The 13,972-nt window shown below is 36.3% G+C and overlaps 1 long non-coding RNA gene across 3 annotated transcripts in view; it reads right to left on the bottom strand.

Annotated features, from left to right (window-relative positions):
* The window catches only part of LOC148224416 (uncharacterized), a 127,079-nt gene that overhangs the window by 37,905 nt on the left and 75,202 nt on the right, over positions 1–13,972 (bottom strand). Inside the window, exon 1 of one of the 3 annotated variants that reach the window (XR_015802550.1) lies at positions 11,676–12,473. The exons of the other annotated variants lie outside the window; for them this stretch is intronic. This is a non-coding gene — a long non-coding RNA (uncharacterized LOC148224416). Of the gene's footprint in view, positions 1–11,675; positions 12,474–13,972 lie in introns of those variants that run through there. 3 annotated transcript variants of the gene reach the window in all.

Here is a 13,972-nt window from a genome sequence, read left to right as displayed (position 1 = left end):
CAGGCTCTCATTCCCATCAGCAAATTGAAGATGTTCTGCTTCACAAGTCCTGCACCAAGGGAAGCCATTTCTTTTGTTTGGAAAACTCCTCTGGAGCTCAGTTGTCTCTGCTTCTCAGTTTCTCTCCAATGGATTAATTAAGCATTCTCTGTGTTTCTATGCTTTTGATGCAGTTTATGTTTTTCCAGTGGACATTACTTCCTTCAGGATTAGATGAACAAAATTGAGCCAATATCTTCTGAAAAATAGCAAAAGTGATTTTATAAGAAATCATTTGTGTTTTAGCCTTTTTGTGGGTAACTTTTTTTTTTTCTGGTACATTTTCTAGTTGCTAAGAAAATTATATTTTTTCTTCAGAGATGTAATAGCAAAAAGTTTCTCAGTGAGGCATGAGTCTGGGTCACTGACAAAAATATTCCCAAATATTATATTGTCAGTGCAAAATCCACATCACTGTTACCAGCAGGTATTGACTCTTTTCTCATATGAACTCTGGAAAAAATGCATTCCTGATTCTCCTCTAACACCTCTGCTCAATAGCAAGTATTACTTACACTTTCCACAGTTATGGTTTCATCATATAAAAAGATTTGCTTTTATTTTACTTTTTATTTTCTGGCTTCTATGTGCAATTCTCCATCTTGTGTTCTGCTCTTTATTTCTCTCTGTTAGTAACTATGGCTGGAATTTTCAGTCACATGGGAGCAAAATACCCAAGTCCCATTAATGGTCAATTAGACAGACAGGTCTAATGGACAGCCAGTGAAAACTCAGCCATTGCTTTTTGACTCTGCTCCAATTTAACACATTATGACTCATTCTTCAACCCCAAACTATTATTTCTTTGCTTTTTCTTCTTTGAATATTAAATATTGGCAGGACAACCCATTTAAATCTTAACTAGACATGTCTTTATGCAATTATCTTTTTGTGGTTTTAAAATGTTTTATCTCCTTTTTACAGAGAGATAACACTGACACTATATTTGTCCAAATCAATACATTTAACTTTTCACAAGTTCATTTCTTTCTAGCCATACTGAAATTATTGCAAGAGATCCAAAATTTATTTAAGTGAAAATCACACGCCAAAGTTAATATTTCCTCATTTCTTAAGGCAAAGTAGTTTTTAATCCAGGCTGATGTCTTCGTGTTGTTTGCAACACAACAAGGAAGAAGTATAGGAGGAAATTTATCAACTTGAACAGAAAGAAATGGTCTTTCATAACAGTTTTTGATATGTATTTTATTAACTTTACCTACTTACTCCCCAAATATTTCTTTATCTTACAGGCTGAAACACTGTAGTATCAAAATACTGGTGGCTATTTCAGTTTCTTTTAAAATTTTGGCTTTTCTCAAATATGTTTCACTAGGTATTATCATATTGCAAGTCTAAAAATATATAAAAATAATAATTAGCTAAGTAAAATTTATCCTGGTATTTCTTTGACTAAACATAACTTTCATTTCTTTATTTTCCCTTCCAAAGGAAAAGAAAGTTTTCAAGATAACAGAGAGTCATCAGTGTTTCCTCAATTCACTTCATTTTAATTAAGAACTCATTTCAGCACTGTCTTTCCCAGCTTGCCAGGGAAAAAAAAGAAAAACGAGAAAGACATTAAGGTCGTAACAGAAGAATTTAATATTGTTCTTATACTTGACATAGAATATTCTCCTTACCTTGCTGTCTCTTTAGGAAGAATTGTTCAGCAGTTTTTATGCTTTTTCTAAACTGCAGCCTAAACTGGAACCTATTCTCTAATTATCATAACCATGAATCCTGCTTCCATCACTGTTAATCTCCATTGAAACTCTCCTTTTCTTTTGCTGTTTTTTGATTGCTACTTAAAAAACCCTTACTGCATTTCAGTGCTGAAAATTACAAATGTAATAACAAATACTAACTTATTTAGACTGTTCTTTTCATCTGGAAAACCACTTAGATGACTCATATTTCTATTGCTGATGACTCCAAGCTGAGTGGTGTTGTTGACACACCTGAGGGACAGGATGCCATCCAGAGGGACCTGGACATTCTCAAGAAGTGGGCCCATGGGAATCTCATATGGGTTAACGAGACCAAGTTCAAGGTGCTGCACCTGGATAGGGGCAACCCTCGTTATCAGAACAAGCTGAGGGACAGACAGATGGAGAGCAGCCCTGCTGAGAAGATGCTGGTCAGTGAGGGGCTGGACATGAGCTGGTAGTGTGCACTTGGAGCCCACAGAGCCAAGGGTGTCCCAGGCTGCATCCAAAGCAGTGTGGGCAGCAGGGTGAGGGAGGAGATTCTGCCCCTCTGCTCTGCTCTGCTCTGTGAGACCCCACCTGCAGGGCTGCATCAGCTCTGGGGTCCCAGCACAGGAATGACATGGACCTGTTGGACTGAGTCCAGAGATGGCCACCAAGATTATTAGAGGGATGGATCACCTCTCATATGAGGAAAGGCTGAGAGGATTTGTTGAGCCTGGCAAAAAGAAGGCTTAGGGGTGACCCAATTTTGACCTTCCAGTACCTGAAGGGAGCCTACAAGGAAGATGGGGAGGGAGTTTTTACAAGATCATGTAGTGATAAGACAAGGGGGAGTGAATTCAAACTAAAAGATGACGGGTTTAGATTATATATTAGGAGGAAATTCTTTGCTGTGAGGGCAGTGAGGCACTGGAAGAGTTGCCCAGAGAAGTTGTTGATGCCCCAACCTTAGAAGTGTTCAAGGCCAGGCTGGGTGGGCTCTGAGTAACCTGCATTACTGCAAGGTGTTCCTGTCCATGGCAGGGGGGGTTGGAACTTGATGATCTTTAAAGTCACTTTTAACCAAAAACTATTCTATGATTTAATGGAGGGATTAATCAATATTTTAGTGCAATTATATCCTAGAAAATCTGCCACTAAGCCCTCTCCCTCTTACCCAGGCACTATTATATCTGGTAAATGTTGACCCAGATGGCCAGTTTCAATCATAACCAAATGTAATACAGCATTTCCCATTGTCTTTTTCATTCAGCAGACCACACACAAAATGCTAGACAATGTGAAATGCAATTAACATGTTCCTTGTGCAGAGACAAAGGGTATGATCTTATTTTATTTACTTACTTATTTCCTCATTCAGAAGTTTCAACATCAGGCTAATTAGGAGTCTCTTTTAGTCAAAGATATTTTTTGAGGATGGTCACATCCAGGTGCTGGCAGCTGATGGGCTGCAGGGATGGCCTCTATGAGGAAAATACAGGGGCTGTCCTCTGTCAGACACTGCCAGCTCCCACAGATCCACCATGGGACACTGCTGAACCCTTCAGCCTGGCTGTGATCTGGGGAAAACATATTTAAGAAGGAAGGGAAGATGTACAGCAGTGAGGAAAATAATAATACAGTGGACACCAAGCTCAGAGAAGTTGAAGAGAAGATGCTCCAGGACCTGGAGCAGGTATTTACATGTAGTCCATGGAAAAGAGAGCACCAGAGAAGGTAAATATGAAGGAACTGCAGCATGTGGAGAAGAGCTCAAGATAGAGCTGGTTTACCTGGAAGGACTGCAACCCATAGAGTGGACCCAGGCTAGAGATGGAAAAAGGGTGAGGAGCAGGAAAAAATGTGAGGATGAGGGAGAGGCAGACAGGAGCCCAACTTCTCTCTCTCCATCCTCTTGATCTGTTTGATAGGGGCGGAGGAGTTAGAGGAGTCAGAAATAGAGGAGTAAAATTGTACCTAGGAAAAAGAGGGATTGTGAGGAAAAATATTGTTTTAATTTGCCTTCGTTTCTCACTTTGCAATAAATTGGCAAAATACTAATTTTCCCCAAGCCAAGCCTGCTTTGCCTGTGACAATAATTGATAATTGATCTGTAACCAATCTCTCTGTCTCAGCCATGAGCAGTTCCATTGTTTTTTTCCTGTTGTCCTGTGTAGGAAAGGGAGTGAGAGAGCAGGTGGGTGGGTGTCTGGCAACCAGCCAGATACCAGCCAAGTCAACTCAAAGCAAGTTATCACATTTCCTTGGTCCAGGGAACTTACCAAAGTTAAGGTTCTAGTTTAGGAGCCAGTATGTAGATTTTTCCCAGATCAACAGATGGTTCATACTTCAGGACTCAGAACTTTCAGAGAAAGGTGCAGACTCTCTCTGTTTCTTTGTTTGGGTTTTTTTTAACAAGTTGGAAATTTGGTTTTGACTAGTTTAATTAAGGATATTTTGAATTATGCAATGTGCCTTTTTTGCTGAATAGCATTATGTGAGTACATAACAAATATGATTTATTGTATAACAGCGATTAAGTGAGCACAGTGTGTTATAATAAACAGGTTCATTGTATTAGCAAAGTATAATTTTGTACATACAGAAGCATCACCAATCTGCAGGATTTTCTGTGTCAGGAAATGAGATCATTATGAGCTTCTCCTTTTTACCATTTTATCAAAGTGCATCCACTGGAACAGTGCATACAAGTGGAAACCACTTCTACTGGAATGTGGCAGTATGAAATATTGCTCACTAACCATTCCCATTACTCATGGTAGATAGAAGCAGGATGACATCAAAGGAATACAACTTCAGAGACTTGAGTGGTGAATAAAAATAATTAGAGTCACATTTAATATCTTTATGTGGTTTATGTCAAACGAACAGTATGTCTGTACTTTCTATGGCAAGTAATAGGCCTCTTAATTTTTCCACAATAAATCACTATAGTTCTCTATCTCAGATAAGAGTTGAATAACATGAAATCACAAGAATTTTGTAAGAGAAGTATTTTAATCTTCAGTCTACCTTGCCAGAAGAAATGTTAATGTATAAAACCAGTTTTGTGTTAATGTTTCAATATGAGGTGTGAGATAATAATAACTTCTATTTTCATAACCAATGTATACTATTCATATTAAAAAAAAAAAGACCCATGCTACTTATTAGGAATAGACGAGCTTGAAAAAAAATCACTGGTAATGAGAGGGTTTTCTTTCACTTTCTCTTATATATGACTTATCCTATGGAAATGGAAGAATAGTTAATTATAAGTAATGAAAACACTGTGTCTATAATGGGCATAGACCATTACAAGTCAGAGCAAAACTTGGCTCGTTTAATATAAATACCAGGAAATAAACCCCAATATTTTTCTTCATGCACATTCAGGTGATCTGAATTACTGACTCTTCGATGAAAATAGTTTTCCTATGACTAAGTGTACACAAAAAGAAAATCAGAAGGGTATAAATATGCTATTCACTTCCCCTCTGTTAAAATATATGGTATGTAAGATGTATACCAAAAGTGATCCCAATTTATTCCCTGAAAATCCAGACCTGTTGAATATTATGAAGGAATTTTATCAAATTAGGCACATTAATACTAAACATTCATTTGAAAGATACCTCAAATACATTTTAAAGATCATAGAATGTCATAGGCTGGAAGGGACCTGCAAGGATCATCAAAGTCCAACTGCTCGCCCTGCATAGCACAGCCTCAAGAATCACACCTTGTTCCTGAGAGTATTGTCCAAATGTTTCTTGAATTCTCTCAAGTTTGATGCTGTGATCACTTTTAAATAAGCACATTGAATCGACCCTAAAATAGAAGGGAATACCCACTTAAATTAGGTGAAATAAATAGCTTTGTCATTTTTTTTCCTTTCAGATTTGAAAAAGACTAAGGGGTCTAATGTAGAGTTAGGTGAGACCAGCTAAGCCCAAATGATATCAATGCTGTCCTATATATTTTCTAAAAAAATAAAACAGAAACCAAAGCCATGCTCGCTTGTTTATTTATTCATTATGACTTAAGTAACACACATATAAAAAGAAAATGTCAGGTAATCCCACATAGATGTGGGTGAAGCATATAATGCTTGGCTCTAAGTGCAATTCTTACCATCAGTGATAACAGAACCTTCATAAGAGCTGTTACAATTTTACTCCAAAATACATAAATTGCAAGTCAAAATTAGCTGCCATTAATTTAAAAATCATGGAAAAGACAACAAATATATGGCAACCATGTCAATTATGGATCATTATTTGAAAGAATTTCTTATTACTATTTTTATTTGGTACTAGTAGACATTAATTAATATTAATATTTAATACAAGGAAATATTAAACATGTACAACATAGTATAATAAAACCTACTTACTTAAAATTCTCACAAAATCTGAAAATCACTTATGTTTATATCTGAGCAATTTTACTCCGGTTTTAATTGCAGTGATGAATGCTGTGGATCAAATGCTCCTCATTTAGAGATAAATTATCATTGTCAGGAAGGAATTTGCTTCTGTTTCCTTCGGTTCACCCAAACAAATGCAAATATGTACTTTTATAGTGTTTTCTCCTTACAAAACACCACACTTGTGCATTTCATAAATCATATAAACAAGGATCTAACATGGACACTAACTATGTATGTTCTAAAGAACTAATGTTATTTTTAGCAATTTTCGACAAGATTCTATATAGTAATTTGGATGTCAAAATGCCATATTTCAAAATTATTAACTTCTTATATGCTCCCTAATGAAAAGTACTTCTAGTGTTTTCCCAACATAGAGAGTTTGAAAAATAATCACCTTCAGAATATCAGTTACATTTTTCAAGACAACTCTATGTAGGCCATATGAGTTTAACATTTAAAAATAAACATTAAAATTAATTTCAAGCAGCTAATTAAATAGAGCTTAACTATACAACTAGCACTTAGTAATGTCATGTCCAATGAGAGGCTTCTATATAGTAAATAACTTTCTAGCAATTATTTGAAATTTGATTCTGATAAATTTCTTACAAGTTTACCTTTTTGTCTAAAAGAAGAGGTCATTTTTATCAAGTTCTCCATTTCAGACAGACACATATATTTCTACTAGTGATGCTGGGAATTGAAAAAGCTGATCTCATAAAAACAGGAACTTGTAGTTGTCAGTAATGAAATTGATATGATGCTTTCTTGTTTGAACACAGTGAACAAGCTAATTTAATAATCCACCACTGTAGATGAGACATGCACAAGTCTTTCAAAATATATTTGCTACATTAAATTAATTTTTCTAAAAAAATACTAAAGGATGCAGTAATAATTCATAACAAGAAAATCTCTGGTAGCCTGACAAACTAATCTTATTTCAGCTAATCTTATTAGCAGAACAAGCATTTTTGGAGACCTATATAAGTGCATTACTTTCAGATGTGTTCTACAGCACTGTGATATATGTGAAAGGCTTTGGAATATACATTCTTACTCAAATGTTCAGTAGTTAGACATTAGAGTTTGAGGAGTAAGACTCAGACGTGTCCTTATTGTCAGAAGAAGTCCATGAAGATATTACAGGAAGATATTCATTTTTAAAAAGTCCTTGAGTATTTAAGGTAACAATATTATGTTTATTAGGTAACCCCTCAAAACTAGCCAGTTTTCTGTTTCCTTGTTTGTTTTGATATTTACCCACTGAAAGTTGATTTAGAACCTCACCATGCCCCAGAACAATTCAAGCATCCATTGTTCTAATTGTTTTTTTAGTGAGGCCTTTCACTTAACAACACAAATGCATGGTGGTCTGATTTTGCTTCTGGTTGGAGATGTCTTCAAGCAAGTGGCACATACTGATCATTTTCAAAAATCAGGTTCATGTCAAAAAGCCTCCTGGAAGGTTTTTGAAGTCTACAGAGGAAGGAAGTAGATTTAATGGCATTCCACTGCCTGTGCAACCCTAGGCATGACACCCCAGTGAAAACCCCTGATATTTATCTTTGCTGACGATCACTGCTCTGTGTGAGTTTCTCCTAAGACACTACTCCTTAAAAGGTTCCATTTTCTGGAAAAACTCCAATCTCCCACAAAACCCATAGGAACTTGAATGTGGCACCCATTTTCTTTGAGTTTAATGCAATTATCAGATTTGGATCCTTATTTCTGTTTCACTGTTGTGCTAAAAATATTAAACTGGGATTATAAACCTAGAAGATGTTCTCACAGATGGGCAAACTGTAGGCAAGAAGACAAGACTTTGGAGAATTTATGGCGAAAAAACCACAATTGTAAATGCTGGCCATGTTCTTTAAGTTTTTTATTATTTCTTAGCATGTAATTTTTTGCTTTTAGTATCAGGTATATGTGACTGAAAACTGGGAGAAGAAAAGGAGAGAAATAAAAGAATAGGATGTAAATAGGTTGGTTTGCCACTTGAAGTGTACTACATCAATGCAAAGGTTCATAAACCTTCACACAGTTTGTTTATCAAATGTGAGCCTCTAAAATATTAGGTGCCTAATGGTGTCACTAACAGTAGACTGCAAAATTGCATTCCATAATAGAAAAAGTGTTTTGCAATATTTTCACTTGATACCAAAAACTTTGTTTGCTGGCACCTGTAATAAAATACCATCTGCAAATTATTCACAATGTGACTCACCACAGTTTGTGCTAGGTGAACAGTAGCACATCAGAATTGCTCTCTAATCAGTTACTTGAATCTGTACTAAACAATAAATTGACTTTGTGTTGCTCTTTTATAAATTGTTATTATATTGTACTGATCCTTGTTTTCACTCTTAACTGCTCTGTTCTATGCCTACACTTTTTAACTACTAAAGATAATAATGTAGGCATCCATTTCCTTGACATTTACTTTCCCATTAAATATGATTGATAAAAAGAAAATACCCAGTTTAGACTGGGATTAAAAGTATTCTCATCTTTTTGTCGTTTTGACTTTGGCTGGGCTTTATGCACACACATTGCCTTAAAAAAGCATCTCTTGAAAGGTCTGGAATTGATCCTGGCAAAACTGAAGGAAGGTAAGTAGATGCATTACTATCTCATTTTGCAAATAGGAAACTCAGAAAGGTTAACTACTTTGCATGGGCTGTCACATCTCTGACTCATGAGATTCAGTTCCTTCATCATGAAACAATGCCTCTTTGAAATTCTGGGATTTCTTGCATTTGCTTCTTTTTCATAACACAAACTCCCATAAACAAATTCCTCACTTGGAAGAGCAGTTGAGAAGTTGAGTGGTTTTTCCATTCTTTTTGATGGGAAAAGGGTTGGGGGTTTGGGGCTTTTCACTGTCTTTTATGGTGAGTCACAACATCCTGAATACACTCTAGAGTAACAAAAAAATCAGTGTCATGTGTATCATCTTCAACATCTAAGGTATTACTCATGTTTAGGGTAGTCTTAGAGAACAAGACAGAACGGCTCCTACAGAATTTTTCACAGGATGAGACTGAAGCTGTGCAAAGTCAATTCATTTTCCTTTGCTCATCTTGTCAATATTGACATAAAACTTTTTCATAAGGAGTATGAGACAGACAAGACCTGCTAATTGGGAGGGGGAGGGAAGAGGAGGTCTTTCATTATCAGCACAAGCTGTGCTGCTTCATAAACAGTGAGTGATCAAATCTATTAGAGATAAACCCTTGAAAGCTTGCTGCTCTACTGCAGCAACACACTGTGAGGGCTTCAGGCACTGGTTTGGGGCAGACTGAATCCCAGCATACGGAGGGACTGCCAATGGGCATGTAGGAGAAAAACAAAGCTGAACTCCTGCATCTCTGTTTCCTGCTGCCTCTCTCTGCCCTTAAGCTGCAAAACCATTTCACATGCTGATTTTTAACAACCCATAAACAATGAAAAAAGCCTTAAAAATCAGTCCTGGCATACAAAGACATTCTCTTGAAAAAAGCCAGAGAGTTTGGTATGGGATAAAATGGGAGAAGGAAGTTAAGGTAAAGTGTAAAGGGAGGGTGATTAACCACCTTTTCTCAGCAGAAATTTCCAGATTTAGAATTCAACTGTGAGAACTCCAGTATGTATTCAAATCATATTTCTAATGATGAAAAAACATTTTCTTGTTATTTCTGTAAGGCACAGACTACATGATACCCTGCAATATATCACTGAGTTTCTAGAGGTGATATGGTTTCAAAATTTAATTCAACCAATTCTGTGTGTCTAAGCATAATTGATGAAAAAAGGAAAAATAAGGAATTTAAAGAGAAAGGGGGAAATAAGTCTGAATAAATGTATGGCCCTTGCATTTCCATCTGTATTTCAATGGGTGTTATAACACCGGAAGTTGAATTATTTAAAAAATTTAATAAAACCACTGAAAGATAAGAAGGATGTTTGGACATGGTTAACTATCTAATTGCATTAAAGTACAGGAAAAGAGTTTAAAACAACAAATATCTAATTCAAGCTGAATATTTCTATTCAGAGCACAGCACTGGAGTAAATTATTTAGTAGTTTGAGTGGTCTCCATCACTGGAATGTTTTAAGACAAAAAAGAACAAACCTCTGACTGTAATGATACAGGGACAGTGATCCAGCCTTCAGATAGCTGGTCTGTTTTAAGATTCACTTCACTCTGATTTACTAATACGTATTGTTTATAAAATGCAAACTTTTTAGAAAAATGTAAACATATTTAGTGCTCTACCACAATAAGAAGTATAGCAGCTAAGATGCATGATGTGTTTCTGGGCTTCTGACCTCAGTAAAGAACAGCAAAATGGAGTTCTATTTCTTTTACCTATGTCTTCAGTTCTTTTTGATGCATTACTCTGGCCAGGATGTTGCGTGAGCAGAAATAATATGTGTCAAGTGCTTACTGTTCAGTTTTGTGACGCTAATAGCTAAATACCTCAGAATGAAAAGAGATTATGTTATTGTATAAGGAGAGCTTCTGCCCATGAAGAATTTCAAAAATTAAAATTTCAGAAATTAAAAATGTTGAAATGCCACTACTTCAAATATTGTAAGACACTTGCCAAATGTGTCTTTTAAACAATCATTGAAACTAGTCACTCATTGTTCTCTGTTATTAAATAAGATCTCACAGTTGGCAAAAACTTTTAGAGGCAAAATCTGTTTCTTTCTGTTACTGTGAGAGAGAAGCAAAAACCTCTGGGTTCTGTTTGCTGGAGTTTGTTTCCTACTGGCTTTTTTGGGTTTTTTTCCCACAGAACTAGCAAAGTGTTGCTATGTTCTCTTTTAAGTTTAGATATGAATATTTTATTTCCAAGTCAATTAATTAATTCAATCTAATTACATTTAAGAGTAAGCAGAAGAGGGAAGGGGCATTAGAGAAAAGGCAAACATTTGAATCTCAAAATATCTGTATTAAACTGGTTTCACTCATCCCTAAACACTGGTACCTACTTATCATGTCTCTTTCTAACTAAATACATCAAAGAAACTGGAGCACTGCCAAATCTAGATACACTAAAACAGATATACTTGACTGTACTGAGACAAGAGACAGGATTTTGTGGGATTTTTGAAAGAGATTATATCCGCTAATGCCACAGAAGAACATCATGATTTACATTATTAGAGAGCAGTGCCAAATGAATTAGTAATCATCAGATATTTTTTCTAAAGTGTCACAAGAAACTTTAGCAGTCACCTTCTAGAAAAGCACAAGTTCAAAAATTTGTCACATGCAGAAAATGTCACAGTACATAATGAAAAGACACAAGTTATCTGCAATGTAGTTACCCCTGTGCTAACCCATCAAACTATAAACTTGACCTCCACTCTACTTGATTCCTATGATGTCCTGGACACCAAAACCTACAACTGAAGCAACAGTCTGTGTAATGTTGCTTGTTCAACAAAGACAAGAAAAGATGTGAATCATCCTGAACATTTGCTGTTATTTTAGGAAACAAAAATAGATTCTCACCTGATAGAAAACTTGTCAGCTTTCCTGTGATTTGACGTCTCTTTCAACAATAGGTTGGTACACGTTTTGGATTGTATCACTTCTCATTTTTCATGTTGCCACAGGATTATTAGGAAAGAAAGATTCATTGAGGAAATGGAATGAGAGCAAAGCAATATAAACAAGTGCTTGGCTGGGGAAGAGACTGGCTCTGGGAGTGCCAATGTCCCTGCCCAAGCCCCCAGTGCTCCCCCAGAATCCTGAAGCCTGACACCCCGCTCCAGCTCCCCAGCTCCTGGCTGGGATGGTGGGACCAGTCCTGGCTGTCATACCCTGCTCCATGCCATGCTAAACCCCATGGGAAACCCCTGCACTCCAGGTCCTCAGAGAATGCCTGTCCCCTGGCAAAGATGACAGAGATCAGCGTCCAGGTTCCATTTCCCAAAACAGACTGATCTTCTCCAGTTTCATTTCATTTCACTTTACATGTCCATGAAAAAAACATGAGAGACAAAGATTGCATGCTTGACTGTGAGCCCCAACCTCTACCTCACACAAATGTGTTGCGTTTCCCCCTCTCTCATTTTTCTTACCTTCAGTTCTCTGTTGCAGAGTGGTGCAGCAACATATCTAAGAATTAAAGATGAGCCTTTTCCTAAAATTTACTGCACAGGATTCTGTATGTCCTTTTTTCACCATTTATTGAAGGTAAGCTGCAGAAGAGACACTAGCTGCTCTGGACCCTGACTTTTCCCAGGCCCTGCACAGTGCACAGAGCACAGGTACGTGCAGAAACAGTCCAGTTTTTCCTCTAACCACATTTGCTAACATGACAATAATATGTCCTGTCAAAACATGACCCAATTCAACATATCAGGCCTAGCCCAAAAATCATTGTTTCACAATAGAGGAGCAAATCACTGGGACCCAGGTGTGCAGTTGGTGTCAGTTGTTTTAAGGATGATGCTATAAAATCAAGCAGAATATAATTGTTACCACCTCTCTCCACTTGTTTTAGATATTATATCTTCAGTGTCATTATTCTAAAAGACAGTTCAGCTTCTGGAGGAACTATGGATACAACTGTATTCCAAATTTTGAGTGAAGAAACAGATCTGAAAACAGAAATTGAAAGGTATAATCTGCACCATTCTTATATTTGCATTTATACACAAATACTTAGATGATAGAGCCATTGACTCAATTTGTGCATAAATATTCGGCCTTGTGTAGGTTCCTTCTCTGAACAAAATATTTGTATCTAAAATGTTTTACCACTGCATTTGTTACTAGTGCAAAGCCCTGAACCTAAATGCCAATACTACTTTATTGCACAATTCAAAAATAGCAAATATGACTTAAACATGTTGTTAGGTATTTCCATTTGATCTTTAATTCAGATTCAACTTTTTCTTGGTTAAAAATAATGGATTTCAAATAGACTTTTAATTTAATTAAATAAGTTATTATTAAACTATAAATTAGAAAATAAGATACTTGAAGACATATGCATAAAATGCCTTGCTTATATTCCTACATCATTATGGTCAAAGTCTTTTTAAGACTCATTTCAGTCTTTATGTTTTCAACATACTAATGAAAATAAGCTGTCAAGTAACAGGTGTTTTATCTGGATGTATTACCTGTATTAGAAACAATTGTCTAAAAGCCCTAACTAAAGCCCATACACCACCCTCAGGGAATAGACCAGAGCTGCAAGTTGTACAGTTCCAAAACAGAATTTGATGTGGCTATTCCCGTTAACTCAGACTGAAGTATCAGGGAAAGTAACACCAGAGCACTAAGGTTCAGATTTAAGGAAAAACAATTTATTTTCAGATCAGACACCTGCTGCTTCTAATTTAGATACTGGATAACCTGTCTAAAATGAAAGCAGCAGACTGAAATTGAGTATTTTCTAATGTCCTCTAATTAGAATCAGCTATTTCAGTACATCTTTAACCAGAATCACTTTTCCTCATCTGATCAGGTTGGCATGCCAAATGGGAGAGATGAGTGTCTTCAGTGAACATTGCAGACTCCAGAAAAGGAATTAAGGTTTTGAAGTAACTCTCAAAACTTTCTGTGGAAGAAATTAGACCACTTGGAGAACTTGGAGGGGAAAGAAAAAAAACATGCAAAAGGTTTAAATAAGAATTTAAGACACAGATCGACAGGGATATTTCTGAATGGAAATCACCTCCTGGAGAAGAAAATAGTTTTGAACACCTAACACAAATAAATGGAGGAGATAGGGAACATTTTAAATTATCTTTGTCAGGAAACCTTGGTTTCTATCTTTCATGGCCCCCTCTACT

Source organism: Sturnus vulgaris, chromosome 3, assembly GCF_052056855.1.
Source record: "Sturnus vulgaris isolate bStuVul1 chromosome 3, bStuVul1.hap1, whole genome shotgun sequence".
NCBI classification, from domain to species: Eukaryota; Metazoa; Chordata; class Aves; order Passeriformes; family Sturnidae; genus Sturnus; species Sturnus vulgaris.
Note: the sequence above shows the minus strand (reverse complement) of the source record. Positions and strands in the feature narration are given on the sequence as shown.